This window comes from Cavia porcellus, unplaced genomic scaffold (genome assembly GCF_034190915.1).
Source record: "Cavia porcellus strain 051 isolate PalLab524CR breed Dunkin Hartley unplaced genomic scaffold, mCavPor4.1 scaffold_20, whole genome shotgun sequence".
Lineage (NCBI taxonomy): Eukaryota > Metazoa > Chordata > Mammalia > Rodentia > Caviidae > Cavia > Cavia porcellus.
In genome coordinates this window covers 1,024,184-1,047,430 of record NW_026947503.1, presented here as the reverse complement: position 1 = coordinate 1,047,430, position 23,247 = coordinate 1,024,184, and the positions used below count along the sequence as shown (strand labels likewise).

The window sequence follows — 23,247 nt, the reverse complement described above, 5'->3', positions numbered from 1 at the left end:
TCCTCATTTCTGCCATAAGAAAAATAAATGAATAAATATTAGGGCAGGGAGATGAGGATGGAGGATTCCTTTGGTTCGTGGTTTTAAAGGCTGGGCGTCCAGGCAGCATGTACAAGATCTGAGCACTGGGCTCCATTCCACACTGTGCATTTTTTCTTGTCTTGCTTCCTGCCTTATAAACTGAGGGTTAAATCAAGGGACTTTACTCTGATGACTCTGACTAGTCACATCCCAGAGGCCCCACCTCTGAATACCATAGTCCAATCAAGTTCCCACCCTCTCAGTATATTAATAGAGGGCTTTGGAGATTGAACCCCCCTAACAAAGTGAGGTTGTGTTTAAGCCGTGACAGAGACAATGGGGAATGAAGCGATCCAGTCTCCTTGGACAGGTGCCTGAACCTCAGGTCCTCATCTCACATATTATCAAAGGCTCTCACCCAGCCTTATGCTCTGTGGTGCTGGTGGTGTTTTGTTCACAGGAGCCAAGGACCATTCTGCCCCTGAAGCTCACAGGAGGTGCCTGTGTGGTCCCAGGTGAGGCCTTGTGTTTAGGGATCAAGAGGTGGGAAGATCTGGAACCCCCATTGCCTATTGGCTGGGTTCAATATTTTGGGTGTTTGATGTGGTCAGGTCACATCGACTATGCTCACTTCTGGGATCCTTCAAAGGCTTCACCAAATTTCAGTCAGACCTTCTGAAGAAAGCATTTCAGAACCAGGGTTGTGTGTTGTCTCACAAGTGATGTTTTTTAGGAAAATGTTGGTCAGATTGATTCTCGCTATGAGGAAGCTTCAAAATGCAGATCATCTGTCTCTTCTCTACAGTGCTGGACAGTGTGGAAATAGCATCTTTCTCTGTTTTCATGCCTAAATGTTGCTTTGGACTGTGATATGGCTGGCCCCTCTTAGACCAAAAGCAGAAGGTGCAAAACACTCCTCAGGCAAAACTAATAAAGATAACAAAATAGTATTCCTTCCTTTCAGTTTAGGGGAATCAAAAATGTAAGTTGGCTCAGGATAGAATTATAAATTCATAAACAGAAGGTTTATATCTTTCTCCTCTTTGCACATCTCCTTGTGGATCTATGCAGGCCCTCAGATTTCCATCAGATACAAACGCTTTTTTCTGCACATTTTATATTCAAAAATCGCTTGTGTTTTTCTGTCATCCCACTAAAATTTCACACGTCCTTTGAGGTGGAGTATTTTATGTACAGAAGAGAAACTGATACTACTGTTACTGATTTCTGACCTCAAACTGGATGTTTATATCTCTCGAAACTGTGGGACAAATAACAAGACCGAACTGAGAAGTACAGGAACCCTCTATTCCTGGCCAAGAGCAGAAGTGGAAGATAAATTCACAAATCAACTTCCCCTCCTGTTGGGAACCAGAAGGTACAGAATTAAAGCAGTTGGGAGACGGAGGGTCATGCAGGTGAGTAGTAGTCTGTATTTCCAGGGAGTGGACAGAGATATTCCCGGAATCTGGGCGCCACCTCTGTGCTCCTCTCACGATTCCCTCCACCTGTAGTCATGGCAATTGTCATCAAAGGAGGTGTCCTTTGGCACCCTGAGGGGATTATAATGAAGTTACAGGTTCTCTGATGATCACTCTGGCAGCATTCTTAGAGTCAGCTGTTTTCAGTGAGTCAGGCTGAAGAGGGACCTGTGGCCTTCAGGTGTCCTGTCCCCAGAGACAAACAAGGTCAGGTCACAGCGGCAGTGCACAGTCGAGGCAGGGTAAATCACTAAGTGGACACTGAGATCCTCCTCCTCCTAAGTGAGTGACCGAGAGCTCTTTTCCAACACTGTGTCACGTCCCGCCAGCCCTTTCTCCCTCATGGCCACATATCTTCCATTACCTGGCAGCGCTCTGAGCATCCGTCTCTGAAGCCTGTTGCAGAAGTGCCCCACTTGGCCTGAAGCTGAGTCTGCGCTTTGGCAGCTGCAGAGTGTTAGCAGCTTCACCCGTGGTCTCTAGTGAGCTGACACTTACATGTGACTGACACACCTCTGTCAGGCAGCACAGGGCAGCAGAGGCGCCCTGCTGTGGGAAAGACAGAAAGTGGAACGTGACCAACTGCACAGTGTTCTGACTCCTTCCCTGTCGCGCCTGGAGGAGGCCTCAGCCTTCACGGTTGCTGACGTTGCTGGGTGTGCCCGGTGTTCTTGCCCTCTGCAGGCACATCCTCCCAGTTACTCACCTGACTCCCTTGGGTGGGCAGCTTGGAGCAGCTGGAAGAAGTACCAGGAAGATCCATCAGAACCTGTGGCAGTGCCACACCAGGCTTCTCGCAGGGACAAGCTTTCCTACCTGGTGGTAGAATCTAAATTTTAAAAAATGAGGAACTTAGTGATACTCTAAGAGGAAAAAAGATAAGGTGAGAGACATAAAAAACAAACTTTAAAGGGAAGACTTGGAAAAGAGTGATAAAAGGAGTGTCCTGGTCAGGAGGAGGCTAGCAGGCAGGCCCATGGCACAGCAGTTCTGCAAGCAGTCAGCCAGCTGGCCAGGTAGACTCGGCAGTGTGGGGAAACCAGCTCCCATCTCGTCTTACGTCGGATACCGAGGTGCACCTGGTGAGTAAGGGCAGTGAACAGAGAAAGCAGAATTAATAAAACTCTTAAAATCCAGCATTGAATGTTTACACAGCCTCTGGATGAAGGGGATTGTTTTAAAAGGTAGCACAGAGGCCATCAGCCAGGCTTCTCCCAACAATGACTCTAACAAAACAAGCCAGAACACACAGGCAATGCAAAACAAAACAAAAATCACTTAATTTCCTGAAAATTAAAGAAATTAAACAGCAGGTCCATTTATAATATTATTTAAAATAATAAAAGACCTAGAAATAAGTTTAATCAAATAAGTGTAAGACTTGCACGTTGAGAATCACCAAGCATTGCTGAAAGAAATTAAGGAAGACCTAAATGACTTGAAAGAGATCCTGTGTTCATGGGTCAGAAGATTTCATATTGCTAAGCTGACAAAACCCTAAATTGATCTATAGGTGCAACACACTCCCTGTCAAAATCCCAGCTGCCTTTTTGCAGATGTGATCTAGCTGATTCTAAATTTCATATATAATTGCAACACATCAAGATAAACCAAAAAAAAAAAAAAAGGACCTGAAAAGGAATAAAGTTGAAGGAGTCACACTACTTACTGAAACATAGTACAAAGCTACAATAAGCAAAATAGTGTGGCACTGGAATAAGGAGAGACATTATGATCAATGAAATTTAATAAAGAGCCCAGAAAAACTCATACATCTTGGCCATGAATAGTTTGTTTCCTTTTTTTCCTCTCCAGTGAGGCACCACACCTAGCTATGAGTAGTATTTCCATCAATCAGTTATAGTTTATAATGCTTCATCAATCAATTACAAGTTTTTCTGAAACAAATAAAATATTAGAAAACTGCAACAAAGAAATAGAAAATACAACAGAAGTGCATTTTTTATCTTTTGGTGCGGGGGATCAAGCTCATGACCTTGTGCTTGCCAGGTGGGCGCTTATGCTGCTAGGATAAATCCCTGGCCCTCAGAAGTGAAATGATAAAAACTGGGAAATACAATAATAAGAAAAATGTGAGGCGTGGGGTAAATGGATGACAGAGAATCAATTAACTGAGAACAGACCAGTAAAAATATTCAGTATCAACAAACAAGAAAACAGAGTGGGAAAAAGTAAACCAAGTCACAGGGACTGCGTGACAGTAGGAACACCCCCAGTGTTCACACCAGCTGGTGCTGGAAAGAAAGAAACAAGAATGGGGCTGGAACAGTGCTTGGAGGAAGAATGACAGAAAAACCTCAAACCATCAGGAGACCTAAGGCTGCGATTTCAAGAAGCAGAGCAGAAAGCAGATACCTAAATGCTTTGAAATAACACTTTTAAATAACAATAATTTTTAAACAGTCACTTTTTGATCTGTGGATCAAGGAGGAACTCTCAGGAAAATTTAAAATATATAAAACATAATGAAAATGAAAATACAATAGATAAAATATGTAGGATACAGCCAAAGTAACTGAGGAGAAAGTTTATAGTACTAAATGCTTACATTAAAAAGAGAAAAGATCTAAAATCAGTAAGTTACAAAATCAGATTAATTCTTTTTTTAAATTTCTGGAAAAGATATATCCAGAAATTTTTATTAGATAATTATGTTTCAAAGACAACATTCATAGAAGTAAAGGGGACATTTACTAACTTTATGAGATCACTGTTATGTGGTTGCCACACTAGACAATGACAATACAAAAACAGAAAATTTCCAGCCAGTATCTTTCATGAGTACAGATTCAGATTTTCAACACAATATTAGAAAATTGAACCCAGCAACATATGAAGTTGAGCCAAGGGAAGTTTAATGTAGGTATGCAAAGCTGGTTCAGCATTCAAAATTCAATCATATTTATCAGCAATGTAGGAGTCCTGTCATCCTCAGCTGATACAGAAAGGCACTTAACAAAACCCAATACCTAGTCATAATAAAAACTCCCAGAAAACTAGAACTAACGTCTCAACTTGACAAGGAACATCTGCAAAATTTTTACAAATGAAAGACCGAATGCTTTTCTTCTAGGGTCAGGAACAAAGCAAGAATGTCCACTCTGACAGCTGTTACTCAGCATAGCACTGAAAGTTTAAAGGGCCAAGGATAAGAAATAAAGGTTACATGCCATAAAAGAAGGAATATAACTCTCCTATTGTCATATGACATGATTATCTATGTAGAAAATTCCAAGAAATACCTTACAAAACCTCCCAGAATGGGTTGGCACACCCCTATAATTCCAGCACTTTAGGAGGCTGAGGCAGGAGGATTGCTGTGAGTCTGAGGCCAGACTGGTGTGCATATTGAGTCCAAAAGCAGTCTAGACTATACAACAGGATTTCATTTCAAACAAAAAAACAAAACAACTTCCCGGTGTCTATCTCTCCCATAGTTGCAAGGTATCTGGGCTTCTGCATTGGCTCCTTTGAGGACCTAGCCCTGTCTCACTGCCTGTAATATTTTTAATTAACTTAGTTGCCTATAACAAAATCATTATCCTGAATTTCACCATGCTTTCTTAAAATGACATGAAAGGTACAAACAACAAAAGAAAAGACTCAACTAGATTTCTTTAAAATTAAATACTTTTGTACATCAAAGGAGACTATCAACAAAATGAAAAAGATAACCCACAGGATGCAACTAATATTTGCAAGTCATATATCTGCTAAAGGTTTCATATCAAGAACATATTTCTTCAAAGAAGTCATGCAAATAGCCAGGAGGCACATGAAAAGGTGCTCAACATCCCCAGTTATTATGGAAGTGAAAATTAAAACCACAGGGGCCGCTTCACAACTACTAGCATGGCTTCCATACACGGACAGTGGTGTGAGTTGCCAGGACGTGGAGAAATGAAGTCCTCATGCGTTGTGGATGGGACGCACTACAGTGCACTGCTACAGACACTGCACTTCCCTCAACAAGTGAACTCCAGACTACGTGACCCAGCGATTCCACACGTCGTGTGCAACCCCAAAGAAATGAAACCAAGGACTTGCCCTAATATCCACGGCCACCAGCTTTCCCCGCAGCATTGTTCACCGCTGCTGAGGAGGGAACAGCCCGTGTTCATAGAGGGACACATGGATAAACAATGCGGCACTTTCAGCCGCAGAAAGGAATGAAGTTCTGACACATGCTATGATGTGGATGAGCCCAGAAAACTTGTTCAGGGAGAGAAGCCAGACAAAAAAGGACAAACACTATGTGATGCCACTAACATGAAATATCTAGATCAGGCAAAATGGCAGAGACAGAAAATCACCTGGAGCAGGTGGGGTAATTCATTAGTGCTCAAGACTAGAACTTTTGTTGGGATAATAAAAAGATTGTGAAGGTAATGGTGATGGTTGCACAGCATGCTCGTTGTAATTAATGTCTGTACACTGTACACATAAAATAATTAGAATAGTATACTTTATATTCTTGCATTTTTAAAAAGAACAACAGGACAGGCAAACTGCTGCACAGTGGTTTCCGATGCTCTGAGGCCGGCTGGAGAGCTGCTCACCCCAAAAGCCCCTGTGGTTCTGTGGTAGGGAGAAGTCCAGGACATGGCGCTCACTGTTCTGCAAAGAGAGGTCTAAAAGCACCTCCTTGGTGCAGGGCATAATTGGGGCCCTCATGAATGAAAGAGTTTTGCCCTAGAATAAACTACAGGCCATTATGGCAATGGAAGGCCAAATCGGAGATGTTTACCCTGAGGCCACGTCCTCCTTCCCCGTTACCACTTCTTTCCCCTGTCCCAGTGCACACGAAGGAAATTCCAATCAGCTCCTCGCACATCTTCGATGCCCACCCTAAGCACCACCCCGTCAAAGGTTAATATGCCCCACACCCCATATCCCGGGTGAAGGAGGCAGCCCAGCCGCCGTGGGTTGTGTGCTCCTTTCCAGGTCCTCAGCCCGAGACACCTGTTCATTTTGTACTTTTGCTTCTCTATTGTGCCAGAATAATCTAACAATGAGGCTCCCACTCACAACTTTGGGTGATTTGTGTGGGCTGTTACAACTTTCAGGCCTAGTAAACAAGATTTCTAGAAGAGATGGTGTGTCCTGCAGGGATAGGATTCTTGTTTGTATCTGTGCAGCTGCCTTTCCTTGCCCGCAGCTGCTGCAAAGATGGACCATAAGATGAGGCTGAAATCAAGCCATCGGACCTCCTGCCATGGAACCACACCTCTATGCTGGGTGGGGGGAGCCCCAGGAAGTGTCACAGGCAGCTGAGGCTGAGTTAGAACACAATAGGCAGTGAGACAGGGCTAGGTGCTCCAAGGAGCCAGTGCAGAAGCCCAGACACCTTGCAACTGTGGGGAAGACAGATACCTCTGCTGTGGGCCAGGCCTCAAGACAAAAGGTCAGACAAATGCACCCACATCCAAAGGGTTGGTATTTTAAACAGTTCCTATCACCCTGAGGAAGGCAGGAGTCCCCATCCCAACCCCCTGGGAAGAGTCACTGTTCTGTAAGGATGCCCACTTTCTGTGTGACTCACTTCCTCATTTGTCCCCAATTTAATCAGTTTTACCTGAGCAATTAACCTTATTGCCTCTGTCTCACCTTATGGCCACCTCAAGAGTTCCCTTTTTCCTCACCTTGAACCCATCTCACCTCATGATTTTACTCTATAATATCCCTAGAAAAGACAGAGTCTTTGGCAACCCGCTGAGGACCCCTTCTGTGTCTCTCTCAGTCAGAAGGTTTCTTTCTCTCAATAAATATATTCTGCTCTTAATTTCTGTTGTTCCTAAAATTTATTCTTCAATTTTAGAGAACACAAACTTGTACCAGACATATAGTAGATCAGGGATTTCGTTCCCCAATATTAATTTGACCATATTTTCTTGAAGGGTTTTATGATTTTAGCTCTTAAATTTAGGCTGTTGGTCCATTTTGAGTTAATTTTCATCTGCGGGGCTCCCCGTCCTCCTTCTGCGTGTGGAAGTCCTGTTTCCAGCACCACTGCTGAGAAGGCCATCTCTTCACTGGACAGTTGTCATGAGGTTTTCTAAAGTCAGCTGGTCACGGTGTCATGGCTTGCTGGCGAGGTTTCTAACCTACTTCATTGATCAGTATGTCTAGTGCCACGCTGTCGCTTCACCACAAACCCTGTAGCAATATTCTGTCCCTGGTTGTGTCGGCTGTTCAGAGGCTCTTGAAATTTCATGTGAGTTTTAGGATGAGTTTTCCAGTTCTCTCTTGAATTTGGCTTTTGAGACAGGATCTCATGGTATAGTTCATGCTGGCCTTGAACTCACTATGGAGCCAAGCTGGCCTCAAACTCATGGTGATTCTTCTGCGTCAGCCTTTCCAGTGCTGGGATAAAGGCGTGCACCCGATGTGCTCAGCTGAGTTTTCTGTTTCCCCGAAAAGCAGTTACTATTTCAATTGGCCAATCAGATCTGATGTGGGGAAATCATGGCGTGGATATGTGGAGTGTGGAGGCTTCAGTAAAACTTGTCAAATTCAAAGCACTTTTCATTCCAGTGTCCCAAGGTTTAAGCTGAAAAAGTAAAATTTTTTAAATTTTTCATTTGGACTATTTTTAGATTTACAGGAAAATCATAGATTAATATTTTTGCTGCACTCAGCTTCCCCTGACACTGACATCTGTCGCCAGAGTGAAGCCCCCCTCAGAGTGAAGCTCCCCACCCCTCTAGTGCTGTGTCGCCCTGCGTGCCTGGCTGTCTCGACACCTCCCTGGATGGTTTCTGTGTATCGTAATCTTGACACTTAAAAGCACTGACCTCCCTGATGGAGGCGGCAGCCTTGCAGGTGTAGCTCTTTCTGAACTCACTCTCACTGCTCTTTGTCGAAATGCAGTTTTCCATACCTTAGGTGAGCGCTGCGCTCACGCCCACGTGGGGTTTTGTTACTCACCTGGGAGGCCTCTGGCCTCAGTCCTGTGTGTGTCTGAGATGTTTGTCTCTCAGTCTGTGGCACAGAGGGTCTGGGACAGCCTTTGGCCTGAGCCCTACATGTAGGACAGTGCTGGGCGAGTCCTGCTTCTTGAGACTCAGACCCAGCTCTGTCCTGTTTGTCTCTTCTGCCCACTGTTCACACAACTTTTGTGTCATGCAATGTGTTGCATACTTCATGTGTCCTTTTGCACTTTGGTTTCTCCTTTAACCATGTCGAAACACAGTGAGCAACTGGCTAGGGTTGAAAACTCAGCACCAATATTGAATTAGAGGGGTGGAGTTTTAAGAGAGAAAGATAATGTACTTGTAAGGAGAAAAAAAACAGAAGACAGAAATAAGATGCCCAGAAGAGGGTCTGAACAAAAGTGACGGTCGCAGGCCTTTGTTCCTGGCTTCCTTCATTAGGATTAGGGACCTGTCTAGCTGGATGCCTGAGACTTGCCACAGTCTGATTAGTTCCCTGGGTCATCTTTGGATGGCTCCCGGGTGCACATTCTCTCTGGTGGGCTTTGTTTGATTTTCACCTGTTGTTTATCCTCATTGTCTGGATCTTATCTCTGAAATGTATAGATTGGTTTGGAGGAGCCTAATAGAAAAGGCAGCTTAGAGTTAGTGATTAAGGAATTAAATATATATATTTATATATACTAAATAAGAATTTTCTTTCAGTCCGATAGCTGTTCCTTGTCTCCTCTGCATTTTGTTGGAGGTGAGGGAGAGGCCGTCATCCTGGTTTCCCTGAACCTGGCTTCCTCTGTCAGTCTCTCCATTAAAGAGCATTCCTTCCTTTGTTGTGAATGTTATGCAATTTATGCTTGGTGTCTTTCTGCATCTGGTTTTTCTCTCTCTGCTCTCTACCTCTGTCTTTGTAATTGCTCCTAGAGGAATTCCTCTAGTAAAATGTTAACTCCTTTAGTGAGTATTAACTAGTGAATCTAGCTTCAGAGGCCAAAGCTGCTTTTAGTACAAGTTTTTACTGATTTCTGTAATAAAGCCTGAGGAACCCCTTATCCTACTCTTCCGCTGTCTGCAGGCCGATGGCCCTAAACAGTATGTCTCGGAGTTGCTCCAGGCCAGGAGGAGACTCTTCTCCCTCTTCTCACGCTGCGGCACCCTCTGCATGCCCACACTCACGGAGTCTCAATTCTCTGCATGGGCATTTGGGCTGTTCCCCACATTTCTGGGTTATAACCCAGAAATATAACCCAGAAATATAACCCAGAAATATAACCCATTTCTGTGGAGAAATGCCCCAGGCATGTGTGTGCGTTTTAAATTTCTTCAGCCAACTTCCTGAGTGGGATTGTTATTGGGCAGCCTGCTTCTAAAAGTAGCTTGCCAACTAAATGTTATGTGGGTTCTGGGTTGCTTACCTTTCTCTCTAGAATTAGATTCCAAGTACTTCTCATCTCAAACAAAGACTTGAACAAAAACAAGCAAAAAACCAAAAACCAAAAAAACAGTGACGGAGTTTATTTGGGGAAGTAAAAGTGAAGAGTGGGGAAGAAACTGTCTCTGCAGAGTGAGCTTGGGCTGAGTGAAAAGCCAAAAGCAGGGAAAAAGGACACCCTGGAGACAGCGAGGCGGCTGTCATGTGGACAGACTCACTGCGAGCAGTGAGTCCTGCTGTGGTGCCTCCTCTCCCTTCTGCTGTCCAATCTTGAGGAAACCCTCGAAAACCTCTCCCTCTGGGTCTTCCCCAGCAGCGCGGGATCCCGCATCTCATGCTTATGTTGGGTCCAGGCCATCCTACTGAAACCTGCCGGAGTTCTCAAGAGACGTCCACGTGCAGGGCTTCGGCAGTGTTCTGTGCACGTGTTCCAGAATCTTTGTAACTAGCAGGACATGCCTACAGCGGGCCCTTGTGTTATGACGAGCCTCACACAGGACTGGCTTGGGTCATGACCAGTGTGGAAGGTTTACCTTACAATCAGAATCTTGAGTAACAGCCAGAATGCAGCCCTGTTGTGTGGTTATAAACAAAGACTCACGGTGCCAGAAAAACATATGTAAATACACAGAAGTGTCAGTCTGATCCTAGATACGTGATGTTCTTATGGAAGGGACTGTCCTTCTGAATGACACCCATCTTCCGTTTCATCCTTGCTTCCTGCAGGCCAAAGATGTCAACTTGAATGGTGAATACAGTTTCTGGTAAACAAGGCACATTTTATAACTTTTTGGTGAAAGTACTAGGAAAATTATTGATATTTCTGGTAAATTACACACATTGCACAACACTTTTCATTATGAAAAGTTAGTTAAGGGTTGCAACCACATTATGAGTACTTTCATTACTTCTTATGGGAAAAACAGTTTTGATTTACAACCAACTTGAACTATAACCAGCCCTTGAAAACTAACTGAGTTTAGAAGTCAAGGGTCCACTGTACCTTCCCAGCCAGCTTTGCCATGCCCTAATCTCCTACCTGAGACTGGTACATAGAAAACTGGCTGAGTGCACCAGAGCTGCAGACTCCTGACCCCCACAGCCACAGCAGGAGTCGGCGGTGATTTTTCTAGTTCTATGGCAAGGAGGGGCATCTCTGCATTGTGCGACTGATAATTTCCCCACCTGCAGATTAGAGCAGCAGAGTGTGCTGTGCCCTTGGAGTGTAGCACGCTCAGGCAGTGTGCCGTAGAGTTGAGGGCTGCATTGATCAGCTTTACTATCACTGGAACAAAACACCTGCTACCTACCAGGTAAAGGAGAAGAGGTGCTTTTTGGCTCTTGGTCTTGTGGGTTCATTCCATGGCCAGCTGGCTCCAGGGCAGACACAGCCTGGCACAAGGCATGGCAGAAGAGCAGTGCTCAGCCCCTGGCAGCCGACAAGCAGAGACTTCGGGGCCATTTCAGGTATAGACCATAATGGAGCCTGTTTCTGTCCCTCCATGTGACTTGCCTGTTCATGCTCTTTCCATTTCTTTGTGGCTTTTTGTCCTTTATCCCTCCATTTTCAATAGTTTTCTCCTTACTAATTGTCCTCATGGTTTTTCACTTTTCCTGGCTACATTCATAGAGCATGCATGATTCTAACTTCACAAAATAGCTTATGCTGTTTTTCAGGACAGAGAAAGTTGACTTTATAGTTAACTTGGAAAGGAAAACATCTTCACAAGCTGTCTGGGCTGAGTTTGCACTGCCTTTCCATTTGCTCAGACCTGCTTCTGCAGTGTTGTCAACATTCCTGATAAAAATTGTATATACATCTTGTGAAATTTATACTTTTTGTTATTGTTATATATAAACTTTTTCAATCATCTTGTCATTAGTAGAAAGGAAGGCTATTGATTTTGTAGGCTGCTACTTTGCTGAATTCTTCTATTCAGAAAATGCATTATTATCTTAGTTTTTCTGTATTCTAAGTATTCTATAGCTTCATCTTGCGTAGCAAGATGGGCTCGCTTCTCTGATTGCTCTTTCTGACTAGTTAGTTAGGAAATGCCTCCGGAATAACACTAAGAATGTTGGAGACATGCGGGTGCCATTCTCTCGTTGCCTCTTGCTCTTCTCTGTTAAACCAGAAAGTGGCTTTAGACCTCAACCTGACAGTTATTGTATTAATAAATGTCCCTCAAGTCCCTTAGAGTTTGGCAAAGGCTTTCTTAGTATCTTAGTGAAGATTTCTTAGTGAAAATAATCCTGTGACTTTTTCAGTTGTATTTGTTATTATGCTGTTTTTTGTTTATTTGTAGAACCAGCTCAGGCTTTATTTTGGGAAAGATACTTGAATTGGTTTTTGGTGGGGGGCATAGGCAAACGGGGTACCTCAGGCAGTAGATTCTCCTGGTGTGGGCTGAGGGCAAGGGCTAAGCCTCAGGTGGGTCTTGTGTTCTCTGTGCTACCCTGGATAGCTCTCCCCCTCCCACAAGCTCGGAGATGGCCGGAGGAAGGGCAGAGGCTGGGAGAAGCTGAAGCGGCCGGTCACTTGGGGGGGACAGCATGCCTGGGCAGGATTCAGGCACCAGCTTGCCATCATAGGTCTTGATATCCTTCATAATCGTGGCTTGGTACAGCTAAAGGAGATAGAGCCCATGCCAGAGCTGATGCCAGGCCTTGGGAAACCCTCATAGGATGGGCTTAGCACCCATGAGTGGTCACTGGCACTCTTCCTTTAAATATTCATGTTCTGCATGGCAGGTTCCATCAAGCCTGTGCTCCTCTCCCTGAGCAACTTGCAGCAGTATGCGATGATCTAGATGTCAGTAACAGCTTGACATTCTTGGTATTCATGCAATTGCTATACCATGTTGGCTTGGCTTCTGCAGGGCAGCTTTAAGCTGGGCCAGCTTGAAATTGGCATCCCTAATGGCTGTGCTTAATCCCCACATCGCTCAATATCAGCAGTGGTGGCCTCCGGGGATGTCCTCTAGCCTTTGAGGGCCTCAGTCTCTTCCTGAAGAAGCAGATGCTGCAGTTCATCTTAGAGGTCTCTGTCCTGGCGCAGGACGTGTGATTCCCATACTTTCCATCCAGCGTCTGCTGCTCCTTCTCCTTAATCTGCACATGTTCTTGGTTTCAGCCTGGCTGCAATTGGTGATTTCCTTGGACTGAGCCTTGACTTCAGCAATGATATTGTCCCCATTTGGGGATGACTGTTGTCCATAGATAGTACCAGAGTGTGTCTGAGAACTGGAACTAACTGACCTCACATGTTTCTTCTTCATCTCACTGCCTGTGAAAGTTGATCTTGCCTTCCAGATGACACTCCAGCTCTGCCTGGTTCATGTAAACTTCACCCACGTCCTTCTTGATCAGGATAAATTCATTACCCATCTTTGGATGCTTGCTGATCTCATCCTCGTACTTATTCTTGAAGCCCTCTACCAGCCCCTGCATGCTGCCAGGCTCCCCCTCCAACGGCAGCTTCTCCTGGCCTAGTGTGTCCAGTTGCAGCTGAAAGTTGTTGATGTAGCCTGGAACATTCTGTCCCTGCTGCTCCAAGCTACATTTGTTGCTGCAGGAGGCTGTGCTTGGCCTCCAGCTATTTGTTCTCCAGCTTCAGGAACCACAATTTGTTGATAAAGAAGGTGCATTTGTTGTGCAGCTGGATCTTCTCCTCTGAATGTGCAGTCCAGATACGGGGGTCTCCTTCCAGGTTTGGAGATTCAGCAGGCTCTGGTTCACCGGGTGGCTGTGATTCTCCCCACATCACCAGCTGCACTGTAACCACCATTCAGCCAATGCCCAGTCCGACCCGCAAGGTGCGGAGAACCAGGCCTAGGTATGTGCCTGGGGGCCGGAAGGGAACGCTTGTAGAGACTAGGGGGAGGCTGGGGTGAAGGCAGGTGGTCTGAGAGGCTTAGACAAGAGGATCAAGAAGGAGCCAGGTGCCTGCTTCCAGGCAGTGGGCTGTCAGTGTATTGTCTGATGTTTCCCAGAAGTTATATTTTTTTCTTAAAGAGGCCTTGGGTTCTGCTAAACAATATTTTATCTAGAATTTTTACATTGGTGCTTCTGATATTAAGCTTTAAATTTTCTTCTATTTTATACATGTTGTAGTTGGTTTAATAACATTTACCTGCTTCATAGGAAAAATTAAGAAGCTATTCTTCCTCTTCAAATCTCTAAAATAATTCACAGAGCATTGAGATGGTCTGATCTTCACAAGGCCTTGGAATCCACACATGGGCGCAGGGCTTTTATGAGCAGTTCCTTCGTACCATCATTCTGATTCTTAGATGGAATTTGGTCTGTTTCTTATGCTAATGGAATAAATTTTGCTTATCTTTGTTTCCAGAGGAAATTATCCAACTGTGTTTTTAAATGCATTTGCACAGAGGACTAAAAATTGTCTTTTATGATTGTTTAAATTTCTTGTTTCAAAAATTAAATCTCTTACATACAATAATATGTTTAAAATGACAGAGAAATTTGGATGATTGGAAATACCATCCTTCTAGAATTTTAAGATTGCAGTTTCTAAAGTGACCTGTCCCAGAGTGGTGTTTGCTCAGCACATGAGGATGACATGAGGGTATCTTCTTGTCCTTTTTTTCCTGTTGGTTAAAGAGTGGCCAGCACAAAAAGCACCATTGTTCCCTGGGAGTTAATAGACAGCTGCCCTCAGGAGCAGGGCTAGCAATCAGAGAGTTCCTAACCAGCCCCTGGATGGACAGTTAGCATCAATCTAATTTGCAAGAGGGGACATTCAGGATGTCGAATGTCACCTGTTACCCACATCTGCCTGTGACAGCACAGTGTGATGCTTCACACAGGAGGAGGCTGAGCCCCAAAGGTTAAATGACATGTACTGCATGCTGCTGAAGACACGGAGATGATCAATCACTTGCTCAATAAAATTGACTTGAAAAAGAAACCATGATTTGAGAATTGTAATGATTAAAAAGTCAAATTTAATTATCTGGAAAAATGTTTTGAATTCTTGATTTCCGATCAGTGGCTGAGTTTCGCTCTTGGCTGCCTGTGAGGAAGTTGTCCAACCCCCTCCTCCCAGGGTGAGGAGCTCCTGACTCCCTCTACGGACAGGGCCCTGACCACACAGAGTCCACTGGGGTGGAGCTCGGCAGAGTCTGGCGGCCAGCTCAGGCCACACCTGCCACTTAGTGGACATCCACCCTGTCCTAGAGGTGGTCACCAGGCTCTCGGTGCCTGGCCATTTTGCTCAGCCTAGGCACGCCTCTGGTACAAGAGTGCTTGTCTCCTGGGGTGCATCCCTGTTCCCACTGATGGTGAGTGGACCGGACCACTAAGATGATGAGAATTTCAAACCTCATCTTCACTGTCCCTTGGCAATGTCAACATCCCTACACCTGAATGTCCTAGTCACTGGGCAGTGCCAGGGGAGACAGCATCTCCTGGCTCAGCAGGAGTTTGGTCTCTGGTCTCCATTTCTCCCAGATGTGAGGTTTTAAGGATTGTTCTGGACCTACATGAGCTTTCACTCATGACAGAGGGAGTGGTACTCAGGGTCCAGAGAGGAGGAATGGGACGAAGAGGGACTATTGAACCCCCTCCCTGGACCGTGTTCCTGGAAACATGTGCTATACCACTTTCCATCCTGGCCTCACTTTCACCCCCCAGCTGCTCTCAGCCCTTCAAACATCCTGCCATGGGCTGGACCCAAGTCTCCTCTCTGGCTCTGGAGCAAAAACGCTGATGCAAATAACTACTTTACAGAAGAAAATGATCTTAACAGTACATTTGCACACAAATGTACTAATTATTCCCTTCCTATGTGTTGGAACAGAATTAGCAGTTAGAATTATACTAGGACATGATATTCTTAAAATCCTCAGACATACAGAGATACTGAAGTACATGCAGGGACACAAGTGTGCTAATGAACATGTGCATATGTCTGTGTGTCTGTGTCAGCATGTATGTGGGTCTGTGCGCATCTGTGTGTGCACATGTCACTCCTTGGTGCCCCAGTTAAGTGCCTGTCCCTTTCCTCTATAAAACAAGTGGCCCGTATTCCTCAGGAGATTTGGTTCCTTGGAGTCAGCAGCAACCTGAAGATTAGTATTGCTTTAACTGAGCATATTTGTACTTGGTCAGTTCTGTGAAGTCTCATAGATCTTGTAAGGTGGCAAAATTCCTATTTCTGAAACGGAACCATGAAGTCACAGCACATTCAGAGACTCGAGCCTCCTAGTGTTCCACTGAAGGGCCTGTCTTGGCTCAGCAGCGTGAGACCTACTCACAGCTTTCTGTCCCGGACACTGGATACAGAGGAGGAATGGGATGAACAGGGACTGTTCTTCAGACAGCCGAGGAGAGAGTGGATAATTCTATAACCCACTTACCACATGCAAGACAGTCACTGTGGTATAAAACCTTCCTGATGTTATAGCACTAGGGGAATGTTTTGTGATTTCTGAGTTTGTAGAAAAAACAAAATTGTATTGAAGAAAAATGCCTATTTCTATCAAAGTAGATACTTTGAAATTCTAGAGAACAAATCCAGCCTCAGCTTGACTTTGGTCCTGATGTGGCAGCCTGATAGCTGTAGCCGTGGGTAGAATGCTGTTCTGAGGCAGGGAGCCAGCAGCCTGGCAGGGTCCAGGGCTGGGGCACAGCCCTGCAGGTTTCTGGCACCAGTGACCTGGACTCCAGGGCAGGACATGCCAGTAGTCCGTGGGCTCTTCAAGCCTTACACTGTCTCTAGGCTGTGCCTACTGTGTGCCATTCATTGACTCTACCCACTCAGCCCTCTGGAGCAGCTGTTGCCCAGGGTGACCTGGTCTGCACCAGGTGTTTAATGACAGCTGTACTCTGCTGTCACATATATAGAAGTCTGCTTTCAAGTGCACAAGGGGTCCCCGGCTGAGAAAGCTCTCACTCAGTATTGTGGAACTGCATAGGCATAGGTCACACAGTCTGTGTGGGGCAGCGGGACACCTGGAGGCAGACTCTATTACCTAGTTCATCTTCAGTCCTAGGGAGCATCTGTCCAAGAAGGTGCCATGACACTAGGCTGGAAGTGTCATCTGATGAGACATTCTGTGTGAGGCATCTCCTGATGACATTTTGACCAATGAATCACCTGGGATAAGGGGCCCCCAAATAATGACACTTGGTATTGCTCACAGGAACCACAACCATGACAGAAAAACAGTGGGGAGACTTGAGAACCTGCTCCTCTCCAGGGAGGGAAGGGTATCTGTCAGTCTGGACACATTGAACTTGGCATTCAAGACATTTTCCAGAGAGCTGCAAGAGGCAGGCAAAAGCAAGGTCTGTAGGAGAGACCAAAGAGGCACCTTGAAGACGGGAGCAATGAGGAGCAGGATGGATGGACCAGCAGGGCACACACTGAGAGGGCTCTGTACATGTGTCAAGGCTGAGTGTAGCTAGGACTCTTGGATCAGAGAGAGGCCATGGATCGTGAGGTGATGGAGGAGGCAGTATGGAAGAGTTCAGTGAGAGCAGGAGAGGTGGAGCCTTGCTTCCATCAGAGGGATGAGACGCAGGTGTGTGCGAGTGGGGCCATGGGGGAAGAGAGCGCCTCTGCTGAACTTCTGTTTATCTGTAGGGAAGAGGATGCAGGGAGGCTGGGAAATGTGGAAAGGCAGTGAGAAGGCTGACTGGAGGGCAGAGTCTGGAGGGCCTACCCACAGGGCAGGACCAACACAGAGTGCAGTCTAGCCACCAGAAAGATCGATTTCCCCGGAACAGGAAAGATAACAAGCAGTCAGGAAGACTGGGCGCGGGTCTTGCTGGACGAAATAGTTCTGTTCCGTGGTGTGACAGCCCTGGATCATTAGCAAAACTGTTAGTAGGAGACAGAGTGAGAAAAGAAGCCGGGACCAATTCTGCAAAACCATTGTGCTTCCATTTGTCTCGTTAGAACCTGGCACTCCAAGACCACTTTTGCAGACGATAATAAGGATGTTGTTGGGTGAAAAGCACAGGCCACAGTAAGTATAAATGTAAATGATATATACATTTATATAAATATAAATATAAATGTTTCCCTGAAATAGGAACTCCTAACTGGGGACCACAGAGCCATGAGTAATTTCAGAGAGCCCACGAGCCCCAGTGCAAACCTGGCGGCTATGGTTACTCTTACTCGTGTTAGGAGGAGGGGAACACACTTGTGGGCTTCTTTAAGGGGCACATGGACAACCACAGTCTAAATGCAGGCTTTTCTACATCATTCCAGGAGAAGTTTGGGAAGCACTGGCAGAGCTCTCACCAGACGGAGCCTCTGAAAGGGGCCAGTGGGAACGAGCCCCCCTCAGAGAACCTGACTGGGGATAAGGAACATGTTACCAGTGAGGGCTTACAGCCCACAGAGAAAACTGGAAAACTGTCTTTAAATTAAACCATCTCATGTAGGGTGTTGTAAACCACCAGTACCTACAAAGGCATTTATTCTCTAGGTTAGATAATTGATGGGTAGCATTAAACTATGAAAGAAGTTAGAATGTGGCTGGTATGGTTTGAATCTGAAGTCATTCCCCCAGAAGGCCCAGATGTTGCAAGTTGGGGCTTTTGGGAGGTGAATGGATCATCAGGGCACTGATCTCATCAAGGGATTAATTCATTGATGAGCTGGTAGCTAAATAGGCTGTTAGGAGCCGGGCCTCGTCAGACGAAGTAGGATCACTAGGGCATACCTGGAAGGATCCATCTTGTCCCTGGCCCCTTCTTCTCCTTCTGTTTCCTTGCTGCCATGAGGAGAGCAGATTTTCTCTGCCAAGCCCTTCTGCTATGATGGTTCTGCCTCACCACAGGCCTAGAAGCAGTGGAACTGGCTGACTGTGGCACCTCTGAAACTATGTGCCAGTAAAAACCCTTTTCCTCACTTAAATTGGCTTTACTCAGCTCCTACGTCACATATGGCAGAAAGCTAACTAACACAATGAGGAAAGATCGAAAGCATGGCCTTCCTTCTGATCACAGGTCTCCCAGGACGATTCCTAAGTGCCTTGTGAGACTGCAGAGGTCATTGCATTGGGAGAGACCACCAGAAGTTTCATGGATAAGAGCTTGCGTTAAGGGTGGGTGGGCTGCATGATGGATCATGAGAGCAAGTTCTTCAGACTTGTGCATGTGTCCCCATTCTACCCTACCTGGCATTTCCTGGGGAAGGCAGCTGTCATGATGCCTTTTGGGGCATGGAAGCTTGGAGCAACCATCTCCCTCCACTGTTGCCTCCACTTGCTGCAGGAGAGACAGCAGTTCCACATCAGGAACCAATATTTGGAAAGGGCTGCACAGGTGATTCAAGTGCCCACCAGCAAGCCTCTTTCCAGTGCTTAGCACCCCTGGGCAGTACAGTGTGCGCGAGCCTCCCCTCGTGCATGACGATTCCCCCGCTTCCTGGGCCTCCTCTTGGCCCACACCATGCTCTTCTGCCCCGCCTGTCCCTCCTCACCTGCCCTTCCTCACTTGAGTTTCCTTATCTATCCCTCCTTGCCTACTGGTCCTTTCCCTCTTTGTCTTTTCTCCTTTCATCCCCATTGTTTTTCTGTTTTCTTGCTGTTTTCCAAAACCATGCACGCCCTTTCTTTATAGCCGTCTCTACTACTTAGAAGTTCTGTGTCTGGAGGAACCCTAAGGACCACTGGCTTAGTTTACCCATGTGGATACATGAAGTTGATATACAAAGCTCAAGGCACATATGAAGCAGCCAAGACTGAATTATGTTTTTGGCTCGGCCCAAGGTCTCCCCTCCTAAGTGGAGGAACTCCTTTTGCACAGCACTGACTGCCTTCAGAATGGTTAGATTTGTGTTTTTAAAGAAGGATGATGTATATGTACCAACTCGCTATGATGAACGTCATCATGTATAGCAAACGTGCTAATAATGAACATTCAGAAATCAACAAAACAAAACAAAGAAAGGCCATGTCTGTCCTAGGGCCTTCCTGCTTGTGACCCACTCAACTGTCATCTCCTGTAGTCTACTACATCTTCAGGCAGATCCTAAGGTGGTTTGGAACATAAAGGTGTGAGGAGATGACCTGTCAGCCACCCTTCCAGGCCTGCCTTCCATCCAGTCTTAGGATGAAATGGTATTGTGATCCCAAATATTGAGTTTTGTAATCCAAGTATTATAATCCCTTTCCCAGTCTCTCTCACAATCCATAAAGTTATATCTATAATCCCATTGAGATATTATGAGAATCCCGGCAAGTTAATTCCAATCTACCACCTCCAATGCAACTCATGGCCTAGAGTAAAGACACCAAGACATTTTGAAAGTTAAGGGCAGCCAAGGGGTCCTAGGTCCAATCTCGGTCAGGATGTGTGGACAGAAGCCCGGATCCCAGGCCTCTCCCAGAATTTTATTATCTTGTGAAGAAGCAGGGGGCTGGAGGATGAGTGACAGTGAGGATGGCAGGAACTACTGAGTAACCTGAGCTGGCTAGCCAGGTGGGGAGAAAAGCATCCCTGCAAAATGCAGGGAGAAGGACATGCAGAAGGATCAATCTGCATCATTCAATTAAGGTAGCAACTGAATTGTTTTTGGAGGCTGTTGCTTCAGTTTCTGATATGTAAACTTTTGTGCCCTGGTGACTCCCAGCCTCTTTGAGGGTCATATCCAATTGACATTCTCGGAGCTGACTGACTCTGCCATCCCCCTGGGCTCATATCCTTTACAGAAAGCACCATGCAAGGGAACAAGAGACTGTCAGAATGGCCTTATTTGCATTGTTTAGAGCCAGTTGAAGAGAGAAGGATGTACCATAGCCAGCTCTGTACAGATCAGTATAAGAAAATTGATTTAAGTCAATGAGGAAATTGATTTAACTGTTGCATCATTCAAGGAGAGGTGCCCAGTGGTCTTCTAACTACAGAATTGGAGCTGAATTCCCTTAAAGTCTGGCAAAGGAAGGACATTAACTTGACTTTACCACAGTATTTCAGTGTTTCTCAGGCTCTGTAGTTAAGAATTTAAGATCTAACGGTGAGACCCTTTTGTTGCAGTTTGATTTGACTCTGTTACAGTTGCTGGGAGTTTTTACTTTGATTCTAATTGTTGTTTTCTTTCAACACCCACGCTGTTAGTGCTGTGTTTGGAAAGTGAGAAATCACAAACTGTGAGTTATAGAACAAAATCCAAATCTGTTTGGCCACAGTAGTCAGTAGTCTAAAAGAAACAAACTTTCACAGAATGTGGTTCCCACTGACAGACAAAGCTGAGTAAGTGGAAGTGTCTTGTGTGATTGAATGCATGGTGCAGACAGATGCAAGTGGCTTGCTCACCTCCCATTGCTGACATCGAGTGTCCCAGCGGGCCCCTGGCTGGAGCCAGGGTGGACACTGCAGGAAGCTGGGTGTTCGCCCCCACTCAGGAGTGCACAGCCATCCCTGCCTTCCTATGGGTGTAAACAGAGGTGGCCTGAGGAAGTTGGGTTTTCTTCCCTGCTCAGGAATACTGAGGCCACAACCCTGGTGCAGGCCACCTCAGTGGGTAATGGGAACAAGACTCCCCGCCTGGGAATCAGTGAAGAGCTGTGGTGAACAGGAACCCCACCCACCAGTAAGAGGAGCCCTCTCCTTTCCTGTCCACCGAGGCTCAGTTATAAGTCTTGGGCTCCTGCCCCCACCTGCCAGCAATCAGACAATGCCCACAGTGTCCATGTGAGCCAGCCAGCAGAAGCCATATAAGCCACCAGTGGACAGTGTGAGGGAAACCAAGATGTCCAAGTTTTACTGGAAAATCAGTCATTGTACCAGAAGCTGGGAAGGTCTGTCTCAAACGGAATGAAAAGGGACGATCAATAGATACCAAGTCAAGATGACAAGTTCACAAGAACTACCAGGCAGAGATTTAGAGCAGCCATTATAGCACAATGACTAATTATAAATGTCGTGGGAAAGTGAAGAAATAGTTTCTGTAAAGAAACAGAAGATAAAAGAACCAAATGGAAATTTTAGAACTGAAAATACAGTAGACTAAATGAAAAACTCAGTACATGGACTCCTTTGGACATGTGTATGACTGGTGTCGCAAAAGAGACTCCAAGGGCTCCGCTCTCATGCAAGAACAAAGGGGTCTTTATTGTTCTGTGCACACGGGGTCCTCCGAACAAGTGGGAACAGAGGGCCCTGAGTGTAGGTGAGGCAGGTGCTTTTAAGGGAAAAAATCGCAAAGCAAGCGTTTTTTAACAGAAGCCAATCATAGCAGTTAGGGTGGGGTAGTCGGCGGTTTACCTATTTGTGGTTGGTCAGCTCATAAGGGATGACCAGCGGGTCAGAGTTAATTAACTGTCTTGTTCTGCACAACTTATCTTTAGGACACCTGGTTTCTGTATGGCTCGAGTTTGACATGTTTTACAACCCTGATTAGCGTAATCGGCAGGCTCTATCTCTGAGTTCCCTGGCACAGCACAGCCCGAGCATATCACAGCTGCAGATGTTTTCTTTTTGATCCTCCCTCGGAGCTGAGTTTGGACTAAGTCATGAGGCCAAGTGCTGCTTCTAGCTGAGAAACAGCATCTTGTTTTTAACCTTTAAATTTCTGGTCCTTCACCTGGAGAGACGAGATGAGTCAGGTAGATGGAGGTTGGAATGGAAGGTTACCCAATGAGAGCTTATTATCATCTATATTTTAAAAAGTGACATTCGCTGTTGATTATGCCCAGAAACAAGGTCTCTTGTGCACTGCTGGTGGGGATGGAAAACAATTTGGTTATTTCTTTACAAATGGAACGTGGGCTAGGGATGCAGCTCAAGTATGGCGCATTTGTGTGTGCAGGGCCAGGGGTGCCATCATCAGTACCACAAAACAGCACCACCTAAATATGTAGTGGCTATTCCTTAAAGAAGAAAAAAAGTTGGGCTTTTTGAACCTTTGGTTCATATGAGAGCATGTGTTCATGCCCTCTGTGTGAAATGTGCCTCCATTCAGACCTTGCTATGTCAGCACATTAGCTATCTGACATGAAAAGAGAAAAAGGAAAACAATGTGTGAAAATGTTTGCTGTGCCCAGCAAGGGAAAACCCGTCTGGAAACATTCAGAGTACATTTGTTGATAATAGCAAATACTGGAAATAACAAAAATCTTTTTCAGCTCATGAAAGGTTAAGCAACTGCGGCTCACCTGCAAGGTGCTAATCAGCAGCAGCAACGAAAAGGCTGTTGGCACAGCGACAGCCTGTGTGGTCTCTGAGGAATGTGTCAGTGAAAAGCCAGCCCCAACAGTTACCAACCATACAGTCCCATTTAGGCAGCATCCCTTGCAAAGTCATGGTTCAGAGTTAATGCCTTCAGTAGTTCATGGATTTCCCCTTCAACCCTAACTAATAATCGTAGAAACCCCTGCAATTTTGA

General features: G+C 45.6%; 1 protein-coding gene and 2 pseudogenes across 2 annotated transcripts in view; 2 read left to right on the top strand and 1 right to left on the bottom strand.

Annotated features, from left to right (window-relative positions):
* Positions 1–23,247, top strand: part of Kcng2 (potassium voltage-gated channel modifier subfamily G member 2) — an 87,251-nt gene that overhangs the window by 5,687 nt on the left and 58,317 nt on the right. The window lies entirely within an intron of this gene.
* On the bottom strand, positions 12,688–19,066 carry LOC111755069 (keratin, type II cytoskeletal 8-like; annotated as a pseudogene).
* On the top strand, positions 22,763–22,857 carry LOC111755075 (small nucleolar RNA U13; annotated as a pseudogene).